This window comes from Megascapheus bottae, chromosome 4 (genome assembly GCF_031878675.1).
Source record: "Megascapheus bottae isolate mThoBot1 chromosome 4, mThoBot2.hap1, whole genome shotgun sequence".
In the NCBI taxonomy this organism is placed as follows: domain Eukaryota; kingdom Metazoa; phylum Chordata; class Mammalia; order Rodentia; family Geomyidae; genus Megascapheus; species Megascapheus bottae.
This window is the reverse complement of record NC_143512.1, coordinates 16,143,418-16,169,963: the sequence shown is the minus strand read 5'-3', so window position 1 is coordinate 16,169,963 and position 26,546 is coordinate 16,143,418. Positions and strand designations below refer to the sequence as shown.

The 26,546-nt window shown below is 39.5% G+C and overlaps 1 pseudogene; it reads left to right on the top strand.

The window, feature by feature from the left end:
* The first annotated feature begins 7,416 nt into the window (after positions 1–7,416).
* Positions 7,417–24,407, top strand: LOC150064101 (importin-5-like; annotated as a pseudogene).
* The last annotated feature ends 2,139 nt before the right edge of the window (positions 24,408–26,546 follow it).

Below are 26,546 nucleotides of genomic sequence, written 5' to 3'. Positions count from 1 at the left end.
GCTCAAGTGGTAGAGCACTAGCCTTGAGCAAAAAGTGTCCAAGGCCAGTGCCCAGGCCCTGAGTTCAAGTCCCAGGACTGGCAAAAAAAACCCAGACAAGTGAGCCAGTCAACAGAATTGGTCTCCATGAGATCAAAACCAGTTATCATCATAGTCACCCCTTGTCTCAGTTACTCGCTCTGCAGCTTTCTCTGGTGTGTGTAACCCACATCTCATTAGTATCGTTTTATAAGTTGGTAAGTAAATTGATGTTTTCCTTTAGAAGCAGCTTTAGGGCAAGTTTGTGATGTTTGCAGAGAATTTTTTCCCTCTCTCTCCCTCTCTTCAAAATAAACCTACAAATGGGATTTGTGCCTGCTTTGGGCAAGCTACTGTTGAACCTATTATTCATGTTTAAGGATTTTCGAGAATGACTAAGTAGCATTTTCATATCTGGGAAACTTCATTTTATTTTGTCCCCTGACACTTAAAATAGCTTTAGGGGTTTCTTTTCTCTTTTCTCTGTGTTCATTCTCTCCCCAACGCTTCCCCAATTCTACCCTTCCCACTGGTGGATTGTTTATCTGTATTGGACTGGAAACATGCTTGCAGTGTGATTTTCCACTGGAGGAATGGAATTTTTTCTACCTTCTCTGTATATAAGGGGATAAGTGGAACTTTTTCTTCTCAGACTAGGAAGGTATTGCAAAATTTACTTATGTGTGGTTGGGGTCTGAGGTTAGGGTGTCATGCTAGTGTATAAATGAGGCCAAACTTGCAAGAACCAGTAAGTGAAAAAACAGTGATGGGCCTCAGAAATACTCTATTTACTTCCTCTTCTTACCTGTGTTGAATGTTCGTAGAAATGAGGCAGTACTGCTTGTAACACTGCACATCGCTTCCAAGTCTGTTGTGCCACTCAAGACGGGTAGTGAGAACTTGAGGTCAGGTGTGGCAGAGTGAAGCTCAAGAAGATTTTTCCCTCATTTATTTGATCAATTTGGGACCAACCTAATTTGACTCCTGTTAATGCTGAAAGTCTATGGACAGTTTTGGTCTTGAGTTACTGAACCTTTAGCAATACCAATAAGCATTGGGCTTTACTTGATCTACCTTTCAGTGTAAGTAGCAGCTATCTCTTCACTGCAGTAGTATAGTTTAGGCTGTAGGGAAAGAGAAAGCAGCTGTTGAATTCTCTTTCTGCAGTGGAAGTCCTAGCAGTAATACCTCTATGCTAGTGCAAGGAGTCATGATTTCTAAGTAAGTAACTGGAGAGGATTCTCTGTCACCCACAGAAGCATGAAAATGCTTACACTGCCAAACTGCCCTAGGCTCAAGTTGGCAAAAGGTAGAGGAAGAATAAGGCTTTCAAGAGACTGAAGGAATGTGTGTACAGATAGAGGTGTGCTGTAGGAGGTTGCTAGAAGGGCGGGACATTCAGCGGTCACTAGATGGAAAGAAGGAAGGGAGTGTATGTTCCTCTCAGGAAATGTGATATGCATGATGTTAGGTACGTTACACACATGTTCTTAGTTAAGAATTGCTCAGCCTGGCACCGGTGGCTCACACCTGTAATCCTAACTACTCAAGAGGCTGCGATCTGAGGATCGAAGTTCAGAGCCAGCATGAGAAGACAAGTTTTCAAGCCTCTTTTCTGTAATTAACCAGCATACATCCAGAAATGGAGGCATGACAATGCATGCACTAGCTCAAGTATTGTGATTGCCATGTGCAAAAAATGAAAGAAAAAAAGAAGAAAAGAAAAGAAAGAAAGGAAAGAAAGAAAAGAAAAAAAAACCAAGTGAGAGTGTGAGGCCCAGCGTTCAAGCCCCAGTACTGGCAAGGAAAAACATATTTCTCCAAGACCTAGGTAACTAGTGGCTCATGTCTATAAAAGGAAAGAGAAGAAAAGGCAGGCAGGAAGGCAGGCAGGCAGGCAGGCAGGCAGGCAGGAAGGCAGGAAGGCAGGAAGGCAGGAAGGCAGGAAGGCAGGAAGGCAGGAAGGCAGGAAGGCAGGAAGGAAGGAAGGAAGGAAGGAAGGAAGGAAGGAAGGAAGGTTAATAAATTGATGCTTGCTAATAGATACCCAGTAAGAAAAGGACAGATGTCAGTGAATGGATATGAGATGGAAGTCCGGTCACTTCCCAGCTCTCTTGCTCTGGCATTGGAGGGAAGAGGTGATCACTGTGGACGCTCCCTCCTTTTCACTCCACACATATGGGTAGAGAAAGCTGACCCTGCTTTGGGACTTCAGGGGTGAGCCCATGATCCATACTGGACAAGATTATAGTACTTCTTTGGACACCATGATTGCGTCAAGGTTGAACATTTGAAACAAGCCAGTCAGTCTACTGAGTGTCAGTACATAGAACTGAGAAACAGGTATCTTTCATGTAGGGGCCGCTCAGACAGAGGAATGTGGGTGTGCAGCTGCCGTTGAACATCATTACCAACCAACCAGGACATCTTCTCTGAGGATGAATTGACAGGAGAAAGAGAAGTGGATTCCTAAACATCATATCACTGGAGCAGCTGTTTTTGGTATGTGTGCTATGCTTATAACTGAACTCACCTTGGGACTTTTCATTATTGAGCTAGCTTACCAGCTTAAGAACATTTGTCCCAAGTTTTCTGCTATTTGCATCCCAAAGAATCCTTGCTAATGTATGCACTGGCAGAGGGAATTTTTTAAGGACCCATGATTGCCTTAGGAATTGGCAATTCAAACATGTATCTGAAAAAAAGTTAAGTAACCATTAAGTGTTATGAAACGTTTTGCTATGTAAAACAACTGTGGCCTAGCATAACATACATTTTTAGTATGTTACATGTCTGCAGTTAAGATTAGCCTGTTACTTTGTTTCATGGAGCTAAAGCCAAGGTGCTGCTGGGGTGCTTCCATCCTTTAGTCCCAGGGCAACATCTATTTCCTGCCTTTTCTACACTCATGTGACTTCCTGGTTCCTTTTACTCATCTTTAAAGACAACAATGTCACATCTATTATCTGGTATCTTTCTATGAACAGCATCTCAAATACTTCAAAGTGGCCTTCATATATCCAAAATAAGACTTTTGAGTTTCATATCCCATCCCAGTTTCCCCTTTTCTAGTCTTTCACATCTCCATACGGAAGCAGGTGAATTCAGATCGCAGGCTACGAGACCATAGCAGGATAAGGATAAAGGCCCTGGACACTGAATAAGGGAATAGAAAGCAGATTGTTAGACGAAAGTAAGAATGTCTTTTACATGGTAGAATGAATACTGAAAAAGGTGAAAGGTAAGTCTGATGATAACATTTAGGAATGAGAAGTGGACCTGCAAGTCCATACTCTTCCAGTGAACCCTTCTGGAGAAGAGCAGAGGCTCTTTTTTTAGTTGGATTTCATTTGTCATGTCCTCAAAATTTCCACATGGATAACTTCTGTCTCTGGGTAAAGGAAAGAGAGGAGTCATGTATCTGTCTTTGCTGTAGGCTCCTTTAGAAATCTGTGGAGTCAACCTTGTTGATTGACCAGATGTCTCCTGGGTTTCCTCACATTATAGTATACCTCTAGGGTACATGTAGCATGCAGTAGAATTAGGGGACACTCAGAAGGTGTCATGCAAGAGAAACAGGGAGTTTGGAGCTTGGCATGCTGGGAAAGATCAGCCCTGGAAGATTCTAGGGAGATGTGGAATGGGAGGAGGGTAGAAGCAATTTAGCCCAGATAGAACAAAGACTATATGTTTATCTTTTTGTGTTTTTTCCTTCATATTTTTAAGAGTGTTTTGAGATTTATTGGAATTTTTTTCTGAAAAATATAAAAGCAAAATAATATTTTATTTTAAAGATGTTACAGAAATTCCTATTTCATGAGTTGAGTGATTACGGCAATCTTAGAGCTCTAAGTTCACTGATAACTGGGCTGTGGCCTCCTCCCTGACTGCTCAGGAATGTGCTACCTCATAAATCTTGCTTAGCCACCTAATACTCCCAGATGAGATTTTTGCCAGTTAAATATTGGCAGATCCTTGTTTTCTCACTACCCAGAGAAGGGGAATTAGTTGCCTCTGCCAGAGGAGTTGATATTATTAGTAGAAAACCTTACATACATTCCAGAATGAGGACAACATAACCTAGCCATGATGGCTGTGGTGATTGAGGAGAAGGGGCCACCTCTTTAGTCCAGAATGCATCCTCAGATGCCAAACTGAGACACAGCCCCACTGCTTGCTCGTGAACCTAGAGGAAAGAGAGCAGCCGATGCCTAAGACGTCATTGATTCTTGTGAATTCCTCTCACACATAGTTTTGAAATGGCAAATCAACATCCATGAAGACCAAATTACTCTCCTAACACACATGCGTGTAGACACACACACACACACACACACACACACACCCCACTCCTATTTTTCCTAAACTGTCATACATTAAGTATGGTTCTGATTTTTCTTACAGGATGCATTACACTAGGAATACATGTTTCCTTTTCCATGGACAGCAAAAATAAATTCATAGTGTACATGTTAGTTAGGTTAAACATTGATCGGTTCCTTACTTCTTTTTTCTTTTCTTTCTTTTAGGGAAATGGGTTGCTTTTAGTTTATTTATTTATTTATTTTTTGTGACTGGAGTTCAGAGGTAATGCAGCAAAATACCATTGTCCATGGCTTTCTCTCATGTTCACACAGGTATTCGTCATGATCTAAACCTAAGTAATCTTTTAATGTCCAACTTTCTACCCCTGGGATCTGCCTGAAGGATTAATCTATATTTAAGCAGGAAAGCTGTGGCAGTCTGAGTCATACCTGTGATCCTGCCCCTTTTGCAAACCCTGCTTTCTCTGGAGACATTTCATGGAACTGGATTCCCTGCCCCTTAGCTCCAGGTCCTATCTTCAGCTGGATGGAATTTTCCTCTTCACACTGGTTTCTTTCAGAGACATTCTCATCCTCCCCCACCCCTCTACTGTACCAACATCAACTTTTCAACTGGAAGAAATACAGGAAGGTTATACAAATACAGGAAAAGCCACTGCCCTCAAACAACCCCGCAGCAAATGCCAGAGACAAGGAAATGGGACAGCCTGCTTGGGAGAGGAGGAGAAGGGAAAATACTGGAAGAATCACTGAATAGCTCTCTCAGTAAATTACTCTATACACAACCCAGATCCAGCTTTACATGCAACTTCATATAGGCCTAGTTTCTAATTCCCGATATATAAGATAGGCATCCTGTAAGTTTTTATAGGAAGTAACTGTCACAGTTCCTCAAAAAGAATAAGCAATCAGTTATTTATGCTCTCAACCAATTTTTGAGTGTCTGTACTATGATCAGCAGTTAAGGTAAAGGATATATGCTCTAATGCATTGACAAACCAGTGAGAATAAAAAGGATGAAGCAGCCAGACCTGTAAAGTTAGGAGGAAGAACATTCTTGGTTGAAGGAAAAATTCATGTTTGTGAATGGTTTATGAACATAATTCCTGCCAAGCCCTAAAGAAAAAATAAGGTCTATACCTCAGGAAATCAGAAAAAGAACAATGTGGCTGCATCCGATTAGGTAAAAGTGAGAATAGACAGGGAACGCACATCAAGTGAGACTTGTAGGCAAGTGTTAAGTAGGAAGAGTTCTATGTGTTGACCAACATTTCAAAAGACAGCACTGCCTTCTCTACTTAGAGGACTGAGGTCTAGGCAGGAAGACTGGCCTCAAAGATTGTTTCATTCTCTTGTACAAATGGAACTTCTCACTTCTGGACAGAAGAGTTGTTGAAACTGGTGTTCCACAGCATAGTGGAAAGCATCTTCCCTTGACATCCATATGAATTCGTCTTTGTAATTCTTTCTACACATCTGATTGATCCATTCTCTGTGTCGTATCTCTTTCTGATGCCTTTATAAGTCAAGCTTGGAGAACAATAGAAGTCAAATACTGGTTCCAGAACCTATGGTACAACCTTCCTATCAGCCCAATTTAAATCCTTAGATTTTTTTTCAATTAGATTAGTGTATGCTTTTTAAACTCAAATAGATGTACTAGAGTATAATTTATTACTGACAAAATTCTCCTATTTGAAGTATAAAAGATAATAGTTTTGAAAATATTCAGATACTTGAGACCATGGCCATAATCTGATCTTATTATTTTTTTTATAATTTCATCTCTTAATCTTTTATCTCTTTTTTTATTATTACCACCTAAAACCTTAGACTTATGCAGACACTCACATATTTCTCCTACCCCTCAATGTAAATGATCAGTTACCTACTTTATGGTTTTATGAAAAACATTTTTTGGGGGGAGTTCTGGGGCTTAAATTCAGGGCCTGTACACTATCCTTTCTCAAGACTAGCACTCTATCACTTGAGCTACAGCACCACTTTCAGCTTTTCTGTGTATTGAACCCAGGGCTTCACAATTCTTAGGCAAGCACCCTATCACTAGGCCAAGCACCTGGCCTGAGGTTTTAGGAAATTTGTATTCTGTACATTTTATATAAATGAATCACAAAATATGATTTTTTGTGAATGGATTCACATTTTCATGTTTGTAAAGTTGCTCCATATTGAATATCAGTACCTTACTTCTTCCTAATGACCTACAACATTCTATTGTATGGATGCATTTAATTTTTTATCATTTGATGGAGAATTTAGCATTTGTACTTTTTGACTGTTATGAATATTGCTACTATTAACAAATATGCAAAAGATTTTGTGGGAATGTACTTTCATTTCTCTTGAGTACATATCTAGAAGAAACCTGCTAAATCTTAAAAAAAAGGTTTCATTTCCTTCAAGTAATTGAACAAAGGAGTTGCCATTCAATAAAGTCACTGTTTATGAATACAGTGCACCTTGAGATTTTGGTCTCCTAAGAGGCTAGCATTTACAATTATAAGCCACCAGAGCCTGGCATATACCCTCTCCATGAAAGTCAACATGAAATCGTTCTGCACCAGTACTCTTTAGTCATTTGTTCATTCTTTGTCTAACTAAGAGCTGAATGTCAGGCACTATTATCCATTCTGGAGAAACCATAATAAACAAAATCAGACCCACACCCTGCACTGATATGATTGGTGAAAAAATCACACAATTTCAGCTCATCTAACATGGAACTCAGGTCAGATCCTTTGAAAGGAACTTTTAAGTTTTTATTTCCTCTCTCTCTCTCTCTCTCTCTCTCTCTCTCTCTCTCTCTCTCTCTCTCTCTCTCTCTCTCTCTCTCATGAAGTTGTAGAAAAAAATGAGTCATAATCCATCCCAGCATCCCTGGTAAAGCTAAACTTGATCCCAGATCCCATGAGGTCCCAATGTTCTTTTCATGACTTAGTGAAAGGATTACTAAAGGTAGGGACTGAGACGTCCCTTGAATGATAGCCATGATATTAGGCCTTATAGCATTTCTTATGTATGGTAATATTTATTAGAAGTTGATAGATAGATCATGAAAGAACACGAGGAACATGAGAGAGGCCTTAGAACAAGAATGTCAAATGCTCCGGTTGAACCGGGCCCTCTTGCTGGAGCACAGCTGTCTGAGGTGAGGTGTCCACACGGCAGGGAGCACACACAAACAAAGCTTCCACAAACAAAACCCTTGTGTTTTCTTCAAAAACTATGGAAATTGCTTCCAGAGGGCAAGTTCTGCAGAGAATTCTTCAGCTATAAATGTCAACTTTAGCTTGTTATTCTATGTTCCCAACAGCTTCCTGTTTCTCCTTTCCCTTAGAACTCAAGATTAACAGCAATTTTCCATTGAAAACAATGCAAATATTTCACTGACATGAAATAAGTGGGATCCTGGGCATCTCGAGGACCACTGGGCCTCAATAAGGAAGTATACTCTTCTTCGAAAGGACTCTTTCTTTGAGGTAAGGGGATGGGTGCTATCAAAGGTGAGGAAGGTAATTCCAGAGCCCAGGCTCTTGTTTTGAAGCATGGAAAATTCCCTCTTGCATGTCTATATGTGATTCTGATGCTGGATACCTGAGTGTCCTCCCATCCTGGAGGCTGGAAGCCATCAGTGGGGATTGACCCCCTGCTGCTTGATCTCAGCCTCTGTCATCACATCATGCCCCTTCTAAAACCAGAGAGGAAGCCACAAGAACTGATGGAGATAGAAAAAGCTAGAAGGGGAGGTAAATCTGTTCCAAGGAAATGCAAGTTTTATCCCATAAGATAGAAAGAAACCAAAATGAAAGTATTGCGGTGGCTTACAAGTAAAATGTTTACACGTTAGAAATATAGAAAAAAGATGACAAAAATAAAAATAATGGCAAAGTCTCCAGGAAATTTGGACACTTCCATCCTTCCCTAGGACACCCTCCCCCCCTCAGACACACATTCAACATGCAGAGACATGCATCCACACATGAATACATGTTGAGCAGCACACATGATGAAGAGGTGGAGGAAGGTGTTTCTTTAAGAGTCAGAGCTGTTACATCCTCGGACAACCTCTGAAGAGCATACGCTGTTCTAAATCTCCTCCCCCCCCAAAAAAAATGGACTGAGCAAAAGTGATATTTAAAGAATGAGACCACTGCAGGTGATGGCAAAAGCGATTTTAAAGACAGAATCAAGTCACACATAGACAAGAATAAAATGGCTGTTATTGAACCAAACTTTAAAGGGTTATTCAAAGATAAGCAGGAGGGTATATCAAATTAGTTCCTTGTAACACAATCTACTCTGTCTAGTTTAAGAAGAAAAGGAGTTTCTTAAGGAATATTAACAATCTCTCAGGATTGGAAGGGGGAATATAGAATATATATAGAATAGAGTCAAACTACAGAGCTACACAGTCCCAAACAAGGTCCAGCCATCTTCTTTTTGGAAGGTCCTGATCACCAGCACATGTGAGACTGGAAACAGGAATGACAACAGCATCAGCTTTGAAATAGCAATCCAGGTTGGGGATGAGTAAGCTTGCAGTCTGGCCACCAATTTTACAAAATAAAGCTTTATTAGAACATAGCCATGCAGATTTGTTTACAGAGTGTCCATGAGTTCTTTCATACTGCAACAGGATATTCGACACAAAGTCCATGTGGTCCCTAAAGCTGAAATATGTAGTCTTGCCTTTCATAGGGAAAGGGTGTCCACTGCTGCTGCCATGGGGTGGGATGGGGGAGGAAGGCTACTTCTTTTTCCTAAGGGAAATGGCACACCTCTGAACACATATTCTCTGTCACCAGACACAGGCCACAAATAAACAAAGGCATCCTCCAGGGAGAAATAAGTGAGATCTTAAATAGAAAGATGCTACTAGTGGAAACTGCTACTAATGAACACAATACAGTTGAAAAAAAAACCTAGCCCAAGGATGGTATTTTCAGAGGAGAATTTAAAGTATAATTTTTAAAGGAAAAAAACCCTCCACAGTCCCATAAAATGAATATCAGGAATGAAGAGGGGAAGGGGGACGATTCTCCGCATTGTGCTAACAAACTGATTTGTGGAGTGGGAACTCCTTTGTACAACTAAAGACAATGAAGGTAGACTTGAAAAAGAAATGTAACGAAAGGACTAACAAAGGAAATGAAAATAAAAGAAAGCATAAAGATATATGAAATATGAAATAACCCACTAAAAAGAGTCATCAAAACAAATAGAAGGCTTTCTATAAGTAAAAGTTAAATCTAGATAGCCAGGCACTAGCGGCTCTCTATGGTTCATCCTAGCTACTCAGAAGGCTGAGATCTCAGGATACCGGTTCAAAGCCAGCCCAATCTGAGAGATGTTTATCTCCAATTAAATACATAAAAGCTGGTATTGGAGATGTGACTCAAGTGGTAGAGTGCTGGCTGTGAAGTAAAAAAGCTGAGGGTGAGCTAAAGTCTCTGAGTTTAAACCACAGAACCAATGCACACATAAAAAATTAGTATAAAAAGTCAGATTTATACAAGTTTAGGCAAAGATAACTGTGTCAAAAATAACTTCATTACACTTAGAAGTAATAGGATTTTTAAAAAAAGTATAAGAATATACAAGAGATGAATGCTCTTTATCTAAAGATTAAAAAAATGGAATAAAATTTCACAGCCAGGCACTAGTCTAAAATTCTCTGTACTCATGGGGCAGAGATTAGGGGTACTGAGATTCAAATCTAACCTTGGGGAGAAAAATGTGTGTGAGACTCCATCTCAAGAGAAAGCACTGGCACGGTACTGCCTGTCTGCCTTCCCAGCTATGGTGTGGATTGTAAGCAGGAAAACAGCCCTCCTGGATGACCTGAGCAAGAAGACAAGACCCTATCTGAAAAAAAAAATAGCAAAAAAGCTGGAGACGTAGCACAGTGGTAGAATGTCTGCCAAGTAAGCAAGAAGCAAGCTCAAAGCCTTAAGTTTCAACAGCAGTAAAGAAAAAAAGAGGAGAGAGAGAGAGAGAGAGAGAGAGAGAGAGAGAGAGAGAGAGAGAGAGAGAGAGAGAGAGAGAGAGAAGAGAGAGAGAGAAAGAGAGAGAGAGAAACCAGGAACATCTTCACATGATAAACCACTTTTTTTTTTTAAATTGAGAGGAGGGTACTGGTGGCTCGTGTCTACAATCCTAGCTCCTCAGGAGACTGAAATCTAGGGATCATGGTTCAAAGCCAGCCTGGGCACAAAAGTCCATGAAACTCTTATCTCAAGTTAACCATCTGAAAACTAGAAGAGGTGCTGTGGCTTAAGTGGTAGAGCACTAGCCTTGAGTTGAAGAGCTCAGGGACAGCGCCCAGACCCAGAGTTCAAGCCCCATGACTGACAAAAAAAATTGAGAGAAAATATAAATATTATGAAGGATAAATGAAACAATTTCATGACTATCCTAAAGAGAATAAAAAGGGGGAGATGAAAGTAAAAGCCTGTGCAAACCCAAAGAAAAAATCTCCACATTTAATGGCCCACTGGGTGTTGATCAGGATGAATGGTATATACATTTCATCTTAATTTTTTTCATTATTTTTTTATTATCTTTAAGTAGTTACACAAGGGGCTTCAGTTCAACCTGTCCGTTTATGAGCATCAGGATCCATGTTACTTCTTCCTGCTATACGTTTTGATTAAAGCTGAGATACCAGTGATAGAAAAGGCTTAAAACCCAGTGGACTATAACTGGATTAGAGTTAAAATGGGCCTCTCCCAGAGTTACAGCTGAAATTACAGAAATATGGGGTATTGTGGAATCAGATAGACGCCTGGGGCCACTGACACATTGGAGCAGAACAACAAAGAAGGACAACATTATGCATTTATGGTTATGTTTAAGTTAGAAAAGAACACGATGAAAAACTGGAAATAAACTTTAGAGGAAACTTAAACTTCTGTTGGCTAGGGTGGGAGGACAAGTATGAAAACTGTGGAAAAAAGAAAAAAGGTAGCAAAAGTTTTCACCATGAAGCCTATCTTTGCTCCACATTGTCTAAATTTGAGTTCAGACTTTTCAAGAACAGAAAATGTCTGCGCTGTTGATTATTGTAAAGACATAATAAAGGGAGCTTTCCTCACTCGGGTGATGAATTAGGAAATACCAAATGATTTGGTATGAACTATCTCTCCAGAGGCTTGTGTGGTGAAGATGTGGTCTCTAGGGAATGGATTCAATCATGAAGACGTGATGGATCAGGGTCTGACTGATAAATAAAAGACAGCCATGAATGAACTCAAATGTATATGAAATTGTTCTAATGTCAGTAAAACTTGGTACAAATTTACAAGTACAAACGTAAATTCACGTGAGTAAAGACACCCTAATATTCGAGACATGAGGCAGCTTGACAGAACATATTGAAACCCTATGACAGAGAATAAGATCCATGACTTTAAGATTTATAAACTAATAAGAAAAATGAACAGGAGGTTCTTCTACAAATTGAGCCAAATCTACCAACAGGCAATCCACAGAACAAAAAAAATACAAGTAATAGATATAGCTAAGAAGATAATTAACTTCATTAATAATCAGTGATTTGAAACCATATTACACTATCTCTGGCATATGCTTCTGACAATATGTTGTTTATGCGTTAGCTAGCTAGCATTTTACTGTGAGTTCTCTATCCTCAAAGACATTCACGTATGTTTGTAAAGATGATTAATTAGAAAGTCTCAATGGTTCAAAGTAGAAAAGTGACAAAATGCACGTACAAATTATGAATTACTAGACAGCTGTTAAAATTGCTGGAATATATTTCTATGTGCTTCAATGAAACATCACCATGATATGATAGTATTTTATGAAGCAAGCTTAAGAACTTTTACACATATATTACTCGTGTTTCTGTGCATACATGTTTATAAGGGCTATGAGACTAGAAATAGGAGCCATTAGTATCAATGATAAAACTTGGATGCATTTGAGAGCCCTATATAAATTAGAACTTTAGCTTGTTTCAGAAGAAACTAATTTATTTCTTGATTAATTTATAATGAGTATTATTCAATCAGGGCTTATATATTAAAAGAGAAAACTATGGGGCATACCCTGTGATATGTACTAAAGAAGTCTGAGCTTCAGAATCAAACTTGACCTGGTTATTCCTTGGTTCCTCTGTGATGCTAGGCAAATTCCTCATGCTGTCTTAACCTGAATCTGAATTTTTTTCATCTCCCTTCACATATATGTTAGCATGTCATAATTGTATCATATAGAGATTCCCTTGTAAGATTTCCTTATGTGCATATAACTTGCTTGGTTTGTCTTACCCTTATCCTCATTCTTGTATCCTTCCCCCCACCCTTTACAAAATTTTGTTTGCAATATATTCTGTATGCTTGTCCTGGGGCTTGAACTCCAGCCCTGAGCTTTTGTGCTCAGGGATAACACTCTACCACTTGAGCTACAACTCCACTTCCAGCTTGTTCAAGTAATTAATTGGAGATAAGAGTCTCACAGTCTTTTCTGCCTCGTCTGGCTTCAAACCACAATCCTCAGATCTCAGCCTCCTGAGTAGTGAGGATTACAAGCATGAACCACTAGCACCTGGCTTTCTTAAAAGTGAAAAATTTTAAAAATGGCTTTCAAACATGTATACTTTAAAACGAAAGTAATCAGATAAAATATGTAGGTGTCAAATAGTGCATTGCACACCACAGGTTTTCAATAAAATTAGCTATATTCTTTCAATTGAGAAAGAATGAAAAAATAATAAAGCAGGGGAAGGGCAGATACTTTTTCTTAAAGACTTTGAAAATGAGGAAAAGAATTTTAATCTTCTTTGGTAAGGAGAAGAGCCTTGGAACAGTTTTGAAGCAGAGATCCAAAAGATTAGTCTGACTGTGCTTAAGAAAAAGAAAGTTAAATCCACTGGCATCGTTTTATCTCTTTTTCTACTTAAACAGTAAGGATAAAATGATAAAGACACTGTTTGTCTTTCATTTGTAGACATGGCCTGGCTGTGAAACTGGGCACAATCAAGTTCCTCAAGGAAGCTTATAGCTGAGTGACATTTTTTAAGTTTTTGGTCCATTTAGAATCATCTCGTCACTGAGCTCCAACAGAGGCTGCTCCTCCAGTCGCCAAGACTGCATTCCCACAGATTTCTAAGCCACCATTGCACATAGTGAAGAACAATCAAATGTTCTCTAGCAAGCTGAGCGAGATATGCCGAGCTCAGTCAGAGCACAAAAATGTGTCATCACAGGCCTTCCAAAAAAAGATACCTTCAAGTTAAGATGAATGGTGACCGTATGTCTTCCTAGAAGGTAAGTGGCATTCTAGAAGGATTGTCATGTAGCATGCCAGGATCTGCTTAGCCAAGATCCAGAGCTCCCAGATTAGCCATTCAAAATAATCCTCCTGTTTCAACATATGTCCCCTAGGGATAATAATAACAGTAACTATAATTAATAATATAAAATGATACATTAAATTAATTGTATTAATAATCTTTATAATTAATACTAAATAGTAAGAGTAACTACAATAAATCTCTCTATGTATCTATATCTATACATATATCTATATATCTTAGAGCTTCAGAAATTCTACAAATATCTATAAAGTACCCCTTAGCAATTATTCTCAAATATCCTGTCTTACCTTCTCTGTCTTTAATTTTTTGCCATCAAATCTCCATATCTTAGTGATATTACTCGTGGTGCCTTGTGAAGACAGATGAATGTAAAGCATTTAAGTGAGATATCAAGTTGTGCTACTCCTCATCTGGGCTTCCAGTGACTTAAATCCTTTTTTTTTTTTTGCTACTCCTGGGCTTGAGCTCAGAGCTTGAGCCCTGTCCTTGGACTTTCTCAAGGCTAGAGCTCTACCACTTAAGCCTCAGCACCACTTCCAGCTTTTTTTCTATGTATATGGTACCAAGGAATCGAACCCAGGTCTTTGTGCATGCTAGGCAAGCACTCTACCACTAGGCCAAACTCCTGGCCCCTTAAATACTTTTTCATTTGATGTTAAGAGGCTGAGGAGCTGGCTTAAATGGCAGAGTGCTTGTCTAGTGAGCATGAACCTCTGCATTCAATCCCCATTGCCCTTAAGGTTAAAAAAAGAAGTCTGAAGTTGATGAAATGTTAAGAAGAGCAACTGCTGTTTTCTTCTTAGAACACCTTGCAAGTCACAACTCTTTGCTCTGAGAATTACTGTTCTTGGGGCCTTTTGTGCATCATGTAAGCTTTGGGATCAATACTGAATTCATAGAAAGATGGTGCAGAAAACACCTCAGGCACTGTGCAGCTTGCAAGGCAGAGAAGCAGAGGTAACGTGCTAGAGGACTCTGGGGAGGGCACAGTAGAATGTCATTGGCACAGACCCAGGACTCTGCCATTACTTTAATCTCCCTATAACTGTTCTTTTCACCTAACTACAACCACCAGTATAAGTGTTCTCCCTGGATTCTTTTCATAGACCCCAGTGAACTACATGGAGTTATTCTCAGGGCCTGATTGAAAACACTAACATTTTTCTCAGACTAGAGTAAGATGTCTAGGGCATGCCTGACTGCTTGTCTGGCTGACAGAAGTCTTAACACTTATCCCCTGCAGATAGCCCCAACATGGTTTTGCATCTGTCTTTGGAAATCTCTGTGTTTTGACAGATCTGCCTGTAAAGCTGACTTTAGATAGATTCACACAGCCTCATCTTTCTCACCTAGGTAGGGCCATGAAGTATGGATTTATTCTCTTGACGATCTTTTGAAAACTGGGGGAAATTTACTAAAAATATAAAAAGCCCTCAATGATACTTAAGAAACAAATGAATGATTCTATCATTTCCCTGCCTACTGCTTACTGCCCACATTGCAATGCATGGAGAGAGAAAGCTAAGTGAATCTCAGAGTAGAAGAAATGAAACTGGTGTTTGAGGAAGCCAGTGATGCTACCGTTGAGTAGAATATTAGGGAAGAAACAAAGGGAGACACTAGAAAATAATCAGAAATCCCTCATAAACAATCACTAGGTTTTCTATCAGTGTATTCATGTAAAAAAATTACATGGGAAGGATTAAAGGGCACAGTGTCTGAAACTTATGAAGGCTCGACACAGTGACTGCTTCCTGAGCAAAATAGAAACCTTTGAAGTTTATGTGGCATCAAATAGAGAAGCAATAAAGAACTTGGTCTGCTCAAGTCCTACCTAGAAAGCTTAAAGATGAATCAAACTATTTCCAGATAAAATGATCATGTCCTAAGCCAAACATTATGAACATTTAGGAATGCAAAAATACCTTCCACTGAAGGTAAATGAACAGTCTAACCATGAATCTTGAGAAGCAAAAAAAAAAAAATACAACTCATAAAGGAGAAAACCCACCCAGTTGAGAGGATAAAGGTAGGGTAAAAATGGAGACAAGGTCCTAACAAAGCAATAAATAAAGTTGGTGAGTTATGAAAGAGGCACTCTCCCATGTTTGCCTGATAACAAAAAATGATCACAAAAGATTTTCAGAACCACAGCCCTGCTCAAAGGCCACATTGCAACCTTAAACAGAAAGTATTTTTTTTGCAAGGATGCCTCTCTGTTCAGCCTTGGATGGATGCCAGGCTTGTTATTGATTGGTTAAAAAAAAAAACACTGCTATTCATCACTATGGCCAAGGATGGTTGTTTCAAAATAGCTTATGTAATCTTGTTTGTGCTTCAAAGTTTCCCTTTAACCTATCCTCTTTTAATCTGTTTGTGGTTTCTATAACATGTGAGTCTACATTACTGGGCTCTGGTCTTATTCCTTAATGAATAGTATTGGGTTTTGAGGAATACATTTATTTGTTTGTTATTTACATAGTGTGACAAAAAATAACACAATAAAGACAGAGGCAATGGAATTAAGAGTTAAAGTCATTTAAAAAATTTTCTAGAATACTATTCCAATGTTTCTCAAGCAGGAAGAAACAGTAAACATGCCAAGAGAAATATAGTAGACAAGCATAAATGTTCTAATGATTAAAAAACTATATATGAAATGGAAAATACACATGATGGGTAATGAACTCGAAGGCATAACAGTGGAAACTAAAATGAAACAGAGAAGAGAAAGAAAGAAAGAGCTGCGAACAAATGACAGGTCAACAAATTGAGGGACAACTTGGTACAGGTTTACAAGTGCAATTAGAATCCCTGAAGGAGGCAATCAAGAAGGCACAGAAAAATAGTTAAATTAAGAATAGCTAACCATTCCTTCTTTTGGTCCTTGCTGGGTTCCCTCTCTCCCTGCTTTAGTCTTGTGAAACCCACAACTTCAAGTTGCCTACGGAAAAAGGGACCACATTCTTGTACATGACAGACCTCCTAAAAGCACTTGATGTCCTATTGGGTCTCTCTACAATCACACTTTGTGTGATTTTTACTTGGTCCTTTGACTATCCCCAAATATTCTACATACATCCCTGTTTTTTAACAATAATGTTTTGTTTTTCTTCTGTCTGCAGTGCCTTCTCTTTTCTTTTTTTATATTTGTAATGCATTTTTATTTTCATTGTTTTATAATTTAACAAGATTATTTTTATTTCAATGTACAGAGGGGTTACATTTATATTCACCATTACTTCTCACATATTGATATCACTTCTTATGTTTTTGTCCCCATTTCCCCCCCTCATTTTTCCCCTCCTATATCAAATGAACAGGTAAACATCTATATAATATACCAGGTAACAAAGTGGGATACAGTAACAATATGAGAACACAAGAGAAGGGAGAAAAACATAATACATAGAGTAACAGTCACTTATAATTAAGCTCTTGATTCCATGTCCTAGAGGTCCATTAATTTGGCCTCATCCTATATAGCCTCATGTATCTAGGGTTTGAGCTATTGTAATCCACTGCTAGGAGAGTTTTAGACTTGTACTAATTATTACAGATGAGGGAAACCATTGACCCTATGTTCCTTTGAGTCTGGCTTACTTGACTTGATATGATTTTTTCTAAGTTGTTCCATTTCCTTACAAATGGTGAGAGGTCATTCTTTCTGATGACAGCATAGAATTCCATTGTATATAAATACCACATCTTCTTGATCCACTCATCAACTGAGGGAAACCTGGGTTGGTTCCATATCTTTGCTATGGTACATAGCGCTGCAATAAACATGGTTGTGCTAGTAAATTTAGTATGTCCTTGTTTCTGGACACTTGGGTAAATGCCCAGTAGTGGAATTGCTGGGTCATAGGGGAGCTCTGTGTTTAGTCTTTTGAGGAACTGCCATACTGCTTTCCATAGTGGTTGAACGAGTTTGCACTCCCATCAGCAGTGTACTTGGGAGTTAACTAAGAAGAAGCCTTCTCCTCTTTTCTTTCCCTGTAACTCTATTTCATATGCCACGTCTCTGTAAGGAGTTTTTGGATCATTATGGCTAATAAGAATTTCCTACTTCTCAAATGCCTACATCAGTTCAGGAGGTCCTCTTTTACTTTATTTTCCAACATGCAATTTACATTTCTTTTATATTCTTTTTTTTTCTGGGTTCAATGTAGATGTTGAATGAATAAATCAGTGAAAGGATGAATGATTCATCTACAATCTTCTATTTTATTCTGACACTTTTCAAAAGGCAAATAATTAAATTGTAGGGGTTAGTTATATCAAGGTGTCATCATCTTCTTCAACTATGATTATCAGAGTGCCTTCCCTCAATGGATTGACCTGTAATTGCTCCCTGACCTTATTCCTTCTGCTCACCTATCTTGTACCATGCCTCAATGCCCTGTCACACTTTAGATATCGTCTCTTACTTTCTCTCTCTTGTCTGCTTTCAGTCAGGAAGAACTTGAAGATAAGGCTTTATCTGCCTCTATAAAAGCGTTTTTAATTACTCAAAAGGCTGGGATCTGAGGAACATAGTTCAAATCCAGCCTGAGCAGAAAGGTCCATGAGACTTTTTATCTCTAATTTTAACCACCAAAGAGCCAGTGGTAGAGCTGTGGTACAAGTTGTAAAGTGCCAGTCGAGCAAAAACAAAAACAAAAACAAAAACAAAAACTGAGGGACAGCACCCAGGTCCTAGGTCCTGGCACCAAAACACAAGTGCACAAAAATACCCAGTGCCTATATCCTCTGAAGAAGGGTACACATTTAGATAAAGCTGGTTAATGGTAGGCAGTTTAGTATTAGGTTATTGAGGCTAGGGTCAGAATTTTTTTCCAAAAAAAAGATCAGGTTTGGATATGAATAGAATAATGTCTGATTTTGGGAACCTGGGACCTTAGAACATGAGAAGAAGTGCGGAGATGCTGCAGGTTACTTGCTAACCTACAATGAAAGCTCTTCCCTTTTTCTAGCCCTAAGGGATTAATCATTGTTTTCTAGATTTTTCACCTCCAGCTCAGTGGTGATCACTGTGAGTGTGTGTGGGAAGGGTGAGGGGGCAGAGGAACTGACCATGTTTTTTCTAGACAAGGAGGAAAATAACACAAAGATCTCTAACTAACAATTTAAGAACTCTTTATGAGCCAAGTGATTGGGGCTCATATCTGTAATCCTAGCTCCTTGGGAGGCTGAAATCTGAGGATTGCAGTTAGAAGCCAGCCTGGGTAGGAAAGTCCATAAGATGCTTATCTCCAGTTGGCCAACAAAAAGCTGGAAGTGGAGCAAGAAGAAAGGTGCTAGCCTTGAGCACAAAAGCTCAGGGACAGTACCTAGAGCTTGAGCTCAGCCCCTGAAAACACACACACACACACACACACACACACACACACACACACACCTTTAAAAATTTTGAAATAAGAGCATTTAAATAAAGTAGTAATTACAAATGGGTATATTGGGCAGACTCAATTTTGCTCCAAGTCAATAATTGTCAAATTATGTTTCAACTTTCTGTTTAACTTGCTTTAATGCCCAACTTGAAACAGAATATCTCACCTTAAGAAAAAAATTGCAACTGTTTATCACGGATATGTTATCACTGATAACATAAAGAGCTATGCTTTTTTCATATTTTTTCCTGTGAGGTCTTATTTTTAATAATTCTTGAATGTAGATACAAAAGGTAGTCTGGAAAATGTGAAAATGTTTTAGATGATCTGCTTTAAAGCTGACAGGCACAGGAGGATAAGACAAAGTCACAAATAGGCAATGTTGTCTTTATGGGAAAATGTGGGACTGGTAATCTTGTGCAAGGGGTATATTTGCAAAAAGAAGAGGCATTTTGAGAGAAAATATCACAAAACAGCCAGTGGCATAAAACCAGAAGGTGCTACTTAGCCACCACAACTTGATGCAGAAGAGAAACAGCAGTGATTTAGGGGGAGGGTACAAACAGAAACAGCTTGGAGGCTACACCTCAACAGGTGGACAGGCAGCATTTCAGTACAAACAACAGAAGACATCTGAGAGATAGGAAGAGGGATGGGGACAGAGACAGCAATAGGAGACAGAGAGAGAGAGAGAGAGAGAGAGAGAGAGAGAGAGAGAGAGAGAGAGAGAGAGAGAGAGAGAGAGAGAGAGAGAGAGAGAGAGAGAGGGAGAGAGAGAGAGGATATCTTTTGTGTGCCTGATTTGTGCCAGAGTTAAAATAGTAAACAATCTAGTAATGTCACTCAGTATCTATAACTTGCCTATTTCTGGTATCATATGAGCAAATATTTGTACTTTCTAAAATTAAAAATAGTAGTTGCCCTCTGAATGTGCCGAAAAGACATATAGGAGACATGGAGAAAAGAAAACGTAAGAGGAGAGGTACAGATACAAAAGAGTGCGTAAAACATGAATGCATAAGCAATTCTAAAGCGAATCATTGTGGAATTCTCTTTAGGCACAAACTTGAACCCAATCAGCTCCTAGAAGTTCCCTCTCTGTCTTTTCCTATCCCCACTCAAGTCCCTCCCCTGAGCTCAGGAAAATATCCCATGTTCTTATAAAGACTCGTTACTTTTAGATTTTTAATCTCTTAGGAGTAAAACTAGATTACTGTACTGATCCAACTTCATTTCTCTTTTAATAGTCTCTAGCACCATTGGCTAGAAAGTCTATCCCACTGCTTCACGTAAATCAGCTACCCATTTGCACAAAGAACTCTCTGGATTCAGAATTTTATTTCCCTTGTTCTAAGGCAATACATTAGAAGTTTGATCACTCTCCTTTCGTGAGTCTTTATTATGTGTCTGGCCAGACCCATGATTAAGGACCATCGCTAAATCTCCATCGCAGCTTTCTATGGATTTCTGAATGTTCTCCACACCTCACAGGTGGTACAGAGAGTAAGTAATTTGCTCAAGGTCATCTATCCAGCACACAGAACCTTTCCTTCTGTACTCTAAAGCAGAAACATAGGGACAGTCAACAATTCTGTCTCCAGCTGCTTGGTCAAAACATTCTGGGCCATCCTACCCTCCTAAACACACACTTGCTATGTCTACACTGCATATGTCTCTATGTCTAGAGATGTGTCTGTGGATTGGATTCTAAACCTCTGTCTCTTTAAAGAATCAAATAACATCCAGCTGCCCAAATCAGCAGCCAAGAATCAGGCTGCAATCCAGGTGCTCTTGCCAAGAGTTCTTGGCTAAGTCTGGGGTTTTCCCCAAAGGATTTGATACTTGAGGTCTACTCTTCAACCTGTTTTTCAACCCGTGATGCCTTTTGGAGCGCACAGGCAGTTGATTGTGCAGTTTTTCCTTTGTGTGCAAAGGAATGTTCTGGCATTAGCCCAGAGAGTCACCCTTGTCTAAGAGGTGTCAGTCTGTGGAATGAAGAGAGCAGATACAGCTTTACACATGGGTCTTTGGATTGGCAAGCACCCCTTAGATAGTCAAGCAAGACTCCATGTTCAAAAGGGATAGTTATCCAAGGCTCAGAGCTGAATTATGCTTACAATAAAAAAGGAAAGAAAGAAAGCAAGAAAGGAAAAAAGAAAGAAGGAAAGAAGGAAAGGAGGAAGGAAGGAAGGAAGGAAGGAAGGAAGGAAGGAAGGAAGGAAGGAAGGAAGGAAGAAAGAACATATTGGGGCAATTCCATTCACACTGGATTGGGCCAAATTCTTGATCATGACATATCCTCTGAATAATAGTCATCACTTCCAGATAACATTACTTATACAATAGCTTCCAAAGCTGCCAGATACATTGATATGAAATGCTTGAATAAGACCATTGAATGACACAACTGTCTTTGCCTGAACAATCTTCATGACTCTGAATATCAAGAGGTTGAACAGTCTTTCCTGGTGCAAAAACCCTTGGGAACATGGCCCTTCTCCATGGCACCATCACACACTGACAGTTCCCACAAGGTTGTAGGGTGGAAGGATAAGAGCATAAGGCTGTGTTGTTTCAATGGTTTACACCTTTTGCTCCAAGGCTCCTGATTTGAGATCCGAGTGCTAATGGCCAGGAGCATTTCAAAAAGAAGAGTTCAAGTCTCAGATCAAGTAAAAGCTATGCTTGGTAGTCCCCAACCAAACAAGCTTGGGGTGACTGACAACCTGTCAACATGATGAGCTCATAGCACAGGTGCCTGCTGGGAAATGTGGGAGACGATGTGAGGTGTCAGCTTGAAGGTCCAGTGACTATTCTTGGAAGATTCAGAGCAGTCGTAGTCTTTGTGAGGAATAGAATATGGCTGTATGTATTCACATGTTATGTCCCCAGATACCTCACAGCCAATTTACTGAGGATACTTGTCTCTATGTTCTTATCTTTTTCACCACTGATGGACTGATTGACTTTCTTTCATCAGCACTTGTCGCCACTCTTAGCACGGGTTCCAAGAGTGACCTCAGGTGATTCTGTAAGGATGAAATTTATTTATGGAAAAGGGAGGTCTAGATCCCTGCATAGCAAATCTCAGAACAAATGATGCTGCCTCTTGAAAATCAGCTACAATCTGTGTTTATTTCAGAATGTCCCAGCATTGGAGAAAGCCAGAAGACTGAGGGTAGAATGCTCCATTAATTAAATGTGCCCTGGAATTACACATAGTTCCATGAAAAGCTGCTTCTCCATTTTTTAAATTTCAATTGTTGTTGTTGTTTGGCTAGTATGGGAGTCTAAAGTACAGGCCTCATGCTCACTTGCTTGGCTTGCTTGCTTGGATGATGCTCCACCACTTGAGCAGCTGTCCTCCTTGGTACTTTGTGCTAGTTATTTTGGAGATGGAGTCTCACAGGCTTTTCTGCCCTAGCTGGCATTGACTTGCAATCCCTCACAGCACCGTTTCTTGAGTAGCTAGAATTACCCCAACGGAAAGTCAGACTTTTTGCTAGAAGACTCAAAATGTGGGAGCTGCTAGTGTAACCTAGTGGTAGAATGCTTGCCTAGCATGTGTGAAATCCTGGGTTCAATTCCTTGGTACCACATACACAGAAAAAGCCAGGAGTGGTGCTGTGGCTCAAGTGGTAGAGTGCTAGCCTTGAGAAAGCCCAAAGACAGCCGGGGGTTTGGCCTAGTGGCAGAGTGCTTGCCTAGCATGCACGAAGACCCAGGTTCGATTCCTTGGTACCACATACATAGAAAAAAGCCAGAAGTGATGCTGAGGCCCAAGCGGTAGAGCTCTAGCCTTGAGAAAGTCCAAGGACAGTGTTCACACCCTGAGCTCAAATCCAGGACTGGTAAAAAAAAAAAGAAAGCCCAAGGACAGTGTTCAGGCCATGAGTTCAAATGCCAGGCCTGGAAAAAAAAAAGATTCCGAATGTGCTGACACAGATTAGCTCACTGCAGGTGGAGTTCTGAAAAAGCAGAGAAAACCTGTAACATATTTTAGAAGTGACCTTTAACAGATAGTATCTGAATTTACAGAGAACATATTGGCATCAAGGATGTTGGCATTGAGTATAAATTTGGGAATGCAAATTGTAGACAGATAGCTTCTGTTTGGTGGTGTGATATGTGGTAGATGCAATTCTTAATCTTCTGTTTAGGTTTCAAAATAACAACTTTCCTAAGACCACTGGGTATTGGGAGAAAGAGACTTTCAGACATAGCCAAAGATAAACCAATAAGAGAAAAGGGTCATGTGTAGAAAACAGCCTGACATGATTATAATGACTGAGCTGTCAGTCAGCCATTGTCTGCTCTCTCCTCACCCCTGAATTTTTGCTAGCTGAAATGGGAAACCAGGTACAGGGCTGGTACCAAGGCGAGATTGGTTGAGAATGAAACCAAATGGCAGCTCTTACTTCCATGTGAACCAACCTTACCATCTTACTACTCTTTGCAGGGCCCTAATAGTTTTCCTCTAGGTTTTCAGAGTAGACTGAAGATTGGTACCCTCCTTCCAAATTCTTAGCTTTAGAAAACTTACAGCTCCATCCCTTTGGTTTTAGGTGTCCTGCAGGTTCTAATGAATCAGATGAAAAAGGCAAGGGATCTCCAGGAGAATTTGTATAGCACAATATTGATATGCTACTTTAGAGCTTAAGAAGTGTTTTCACATCTAAGATGGCAATAGTTGCCTATTTGGTCATAACTTCTTATACACAACCATAGCCAATTTGACATTAAAGAATGACAAAATTTGCAACAGCCCAGAAGTCAGACAAGTAGCAGCATATGTCCTGGGAGTGATGGCACAGTACGGTGGAGATAACTATCATCCTTTTTGTACAGAAGCGCTTCCACTGCTTGTGAGAGTCATTCAGTCTGCGGATTCTGAGACCAAAGAAAATGTCAATGCCACAGAGAACTGCATCTCAGCAGTGGGCAAAATGATGAAGTTCAAGCCTGACTGTGTAAATATTTAAGAGGTCCTGCCACACTGGTTGTCTTGACTGCCACTAAATGAAGATAAGGAAGAAGCTGTTCAGACTTTCAATTACCTGTGCGACCAGATTGAAAGTAACCACCCAATCGTTCTTGGCCAAAACAATTCCAATCTGCCCAAAATATTCAGCATAATCATCGAAGGAGAAATAAATGCAGGAGGCCATTAAACATGAAGACCCTTGTGCCAAACACCTGGCTAATGTAGTTCGCCAAGTACAGACTTCTGGAGGATTGTGGACTGAATGCGTAGCACAGCTCAGTTCTGAGCAGCAGTCAGCCATACAAGAGCTTCTGAGCTCTGTTTGAAGGGCCTTAATATCATCCACCAGAAAACTAACTCCAAATAAACGTTTACCCTTTTGTTAACAAAAGAAAAGAATGACAAAATTTGTAGGGTTGAACATGAACAAAGAAATCGGTCATTTCATAATCATTTTAATGTCATAATCATCTAATGAAGTAGCTAAGGCTACTGTCAGTCCTTGCTATTGTAATGTTAAAGAAAATTGAGCCTCTGCGAGAATAAAAAAATTCCCTTAGAACTTGGATTGATAGCTCACTCCATTTGAACTATATCCCAGTTATTTTATTTCCAGTCTGGTGATTCTTCTCTCAGACCAAAGAAGAAAGAGAAGACTAAAAGCAATTTGAGCCAGACTTTCTCAGAAATGGAGGAGTTTCTCATTTTCTATTATCTGACTTACATAAGATTCTAAAAAGGTGAGCTGAGAGCTATTAGGGACTACAGGAGAGGGATTTCTCAGGGCTCGAATGGAGATCTAGTTATTGGTTTAGAAGAGTGACTGAAAAAAACAGTATCATTGAAAACTGGGAGCAGAAGTGTGGGCAGACACTGGACAAAGGTGAGCTCTAGGGTTACCCTATGCTTCCATAAGAAGCAGCTTAGATACAGGGACTGAGGGAAATCTAACAATCATATCTACGGTGCTTTGAATAAGTTCAATGAGAATAAGAATTGCAACTCAAAAGGCAAACTAATTTAAACTTGCAGAGGAAAGGTTGTGTGTGTGTGTGTGTGTGTGTGTGTGTGTGTGTGTGTGTACTCAAGTTGTGGTATTGAAACTCCTGAGCACTATCCCAGCTTTCCCCCTCAAGGATAGTGCTCTATCACTTTAGCCACAGTTCTACTTCTGGCTTTTCGGTAGCTAATGGAAGATGAAAATCTATATGAGGCTTTAATTGAGATCCTCAGACCTCAGAATCCTGGATATCTAGGATTACAGGCATGAACCACTAGCACCTGACTGGAAAGACAGGATTTTTTTTAATCTGCAAAAGTAAAAGGACATTATCTGGACTCTTGGGAACTGCAGTTTAGGGGTTTCTGGATCAATACTCTCCAAAGAAGGCAGAGAAAGCGAACGTCAACATTTTAAATCAGTGCATCTCTACAGTGGAGCCATGATATAGAGTGACTTGTTCTAAACTCTTCCTCCCCAACTGTCAGCTTCTGGGAATTCTAGGAAAGGTACAAGTAGTAAAACCTACAGCGTCTTCTGGGAAAATGAGAGTAAATGTCTCTTCAAACTCATCAAATTGTGATTGTGAAATCCCTAAACCAGAGGACATGATACATGTTTTTTAATCCTTTATACCACCCTAAATATCTCTTCAAGAGAATCCATTGTGTTGTTCAGTCTCAGAGTGACAATATATTGAAACAGAGTCAAATGTCAGAGCCTTAACAGGAGGCTTGGGGACATAGTTGAAGTGCTGGCTGGCTTTGCCAATAATTGTGTGACATTAGCTAAGCCTGTCAAACCACCCAGGTTTCATAATCCTCATTTGGAAATGAGAATGTCCACATAGATTCTATGTTATAGAAAGCACAAACCATCCTAAAGCAAGGGAGAGACTCAGATACAACACCCATAAGGCCTTTGGGATCTTTATAAAGCATTTTGGATCTTTATAAACAGGGTCTCTGAAGGGTACATTTAATGTATAGTACTTGTAAGACTAGTTTCTCTATTTAAAGCATGTTTTATTTTTTATTGTCGGGGTAATGTATAGGGAGGTTACAGTTACATTTGTCAGGTAGTAGGTGCATTACTTCTCACATATTGATATCCCTTTTCATGTTTTTTCCCCACTTCCCTCCTCCACCCCTCCCAATCATCTTGTTTCCCCCCTTCCCTGTCCTATTTCAAATCAACAAATAAAAATATATACAATATACCAGGTAACAAAGTCAGATACAGTAACAATATTAGGTTAACCAAAAGGCAAAAAAAGTGGAGCATGTTCTTCAGTCAGACTTAAGTTAATATTACTCTCAAATTCCCATGGAGAAAAGTTAAATTTTAATAATTTATAAAACATCAACATAAAAAAGAATCAGCAAGTAAGAGCCAGAGGCATATATATGTATATGTATAATGTATGTGGTGATGTGTATATATAGCTTTGAGAAAGATGATTATT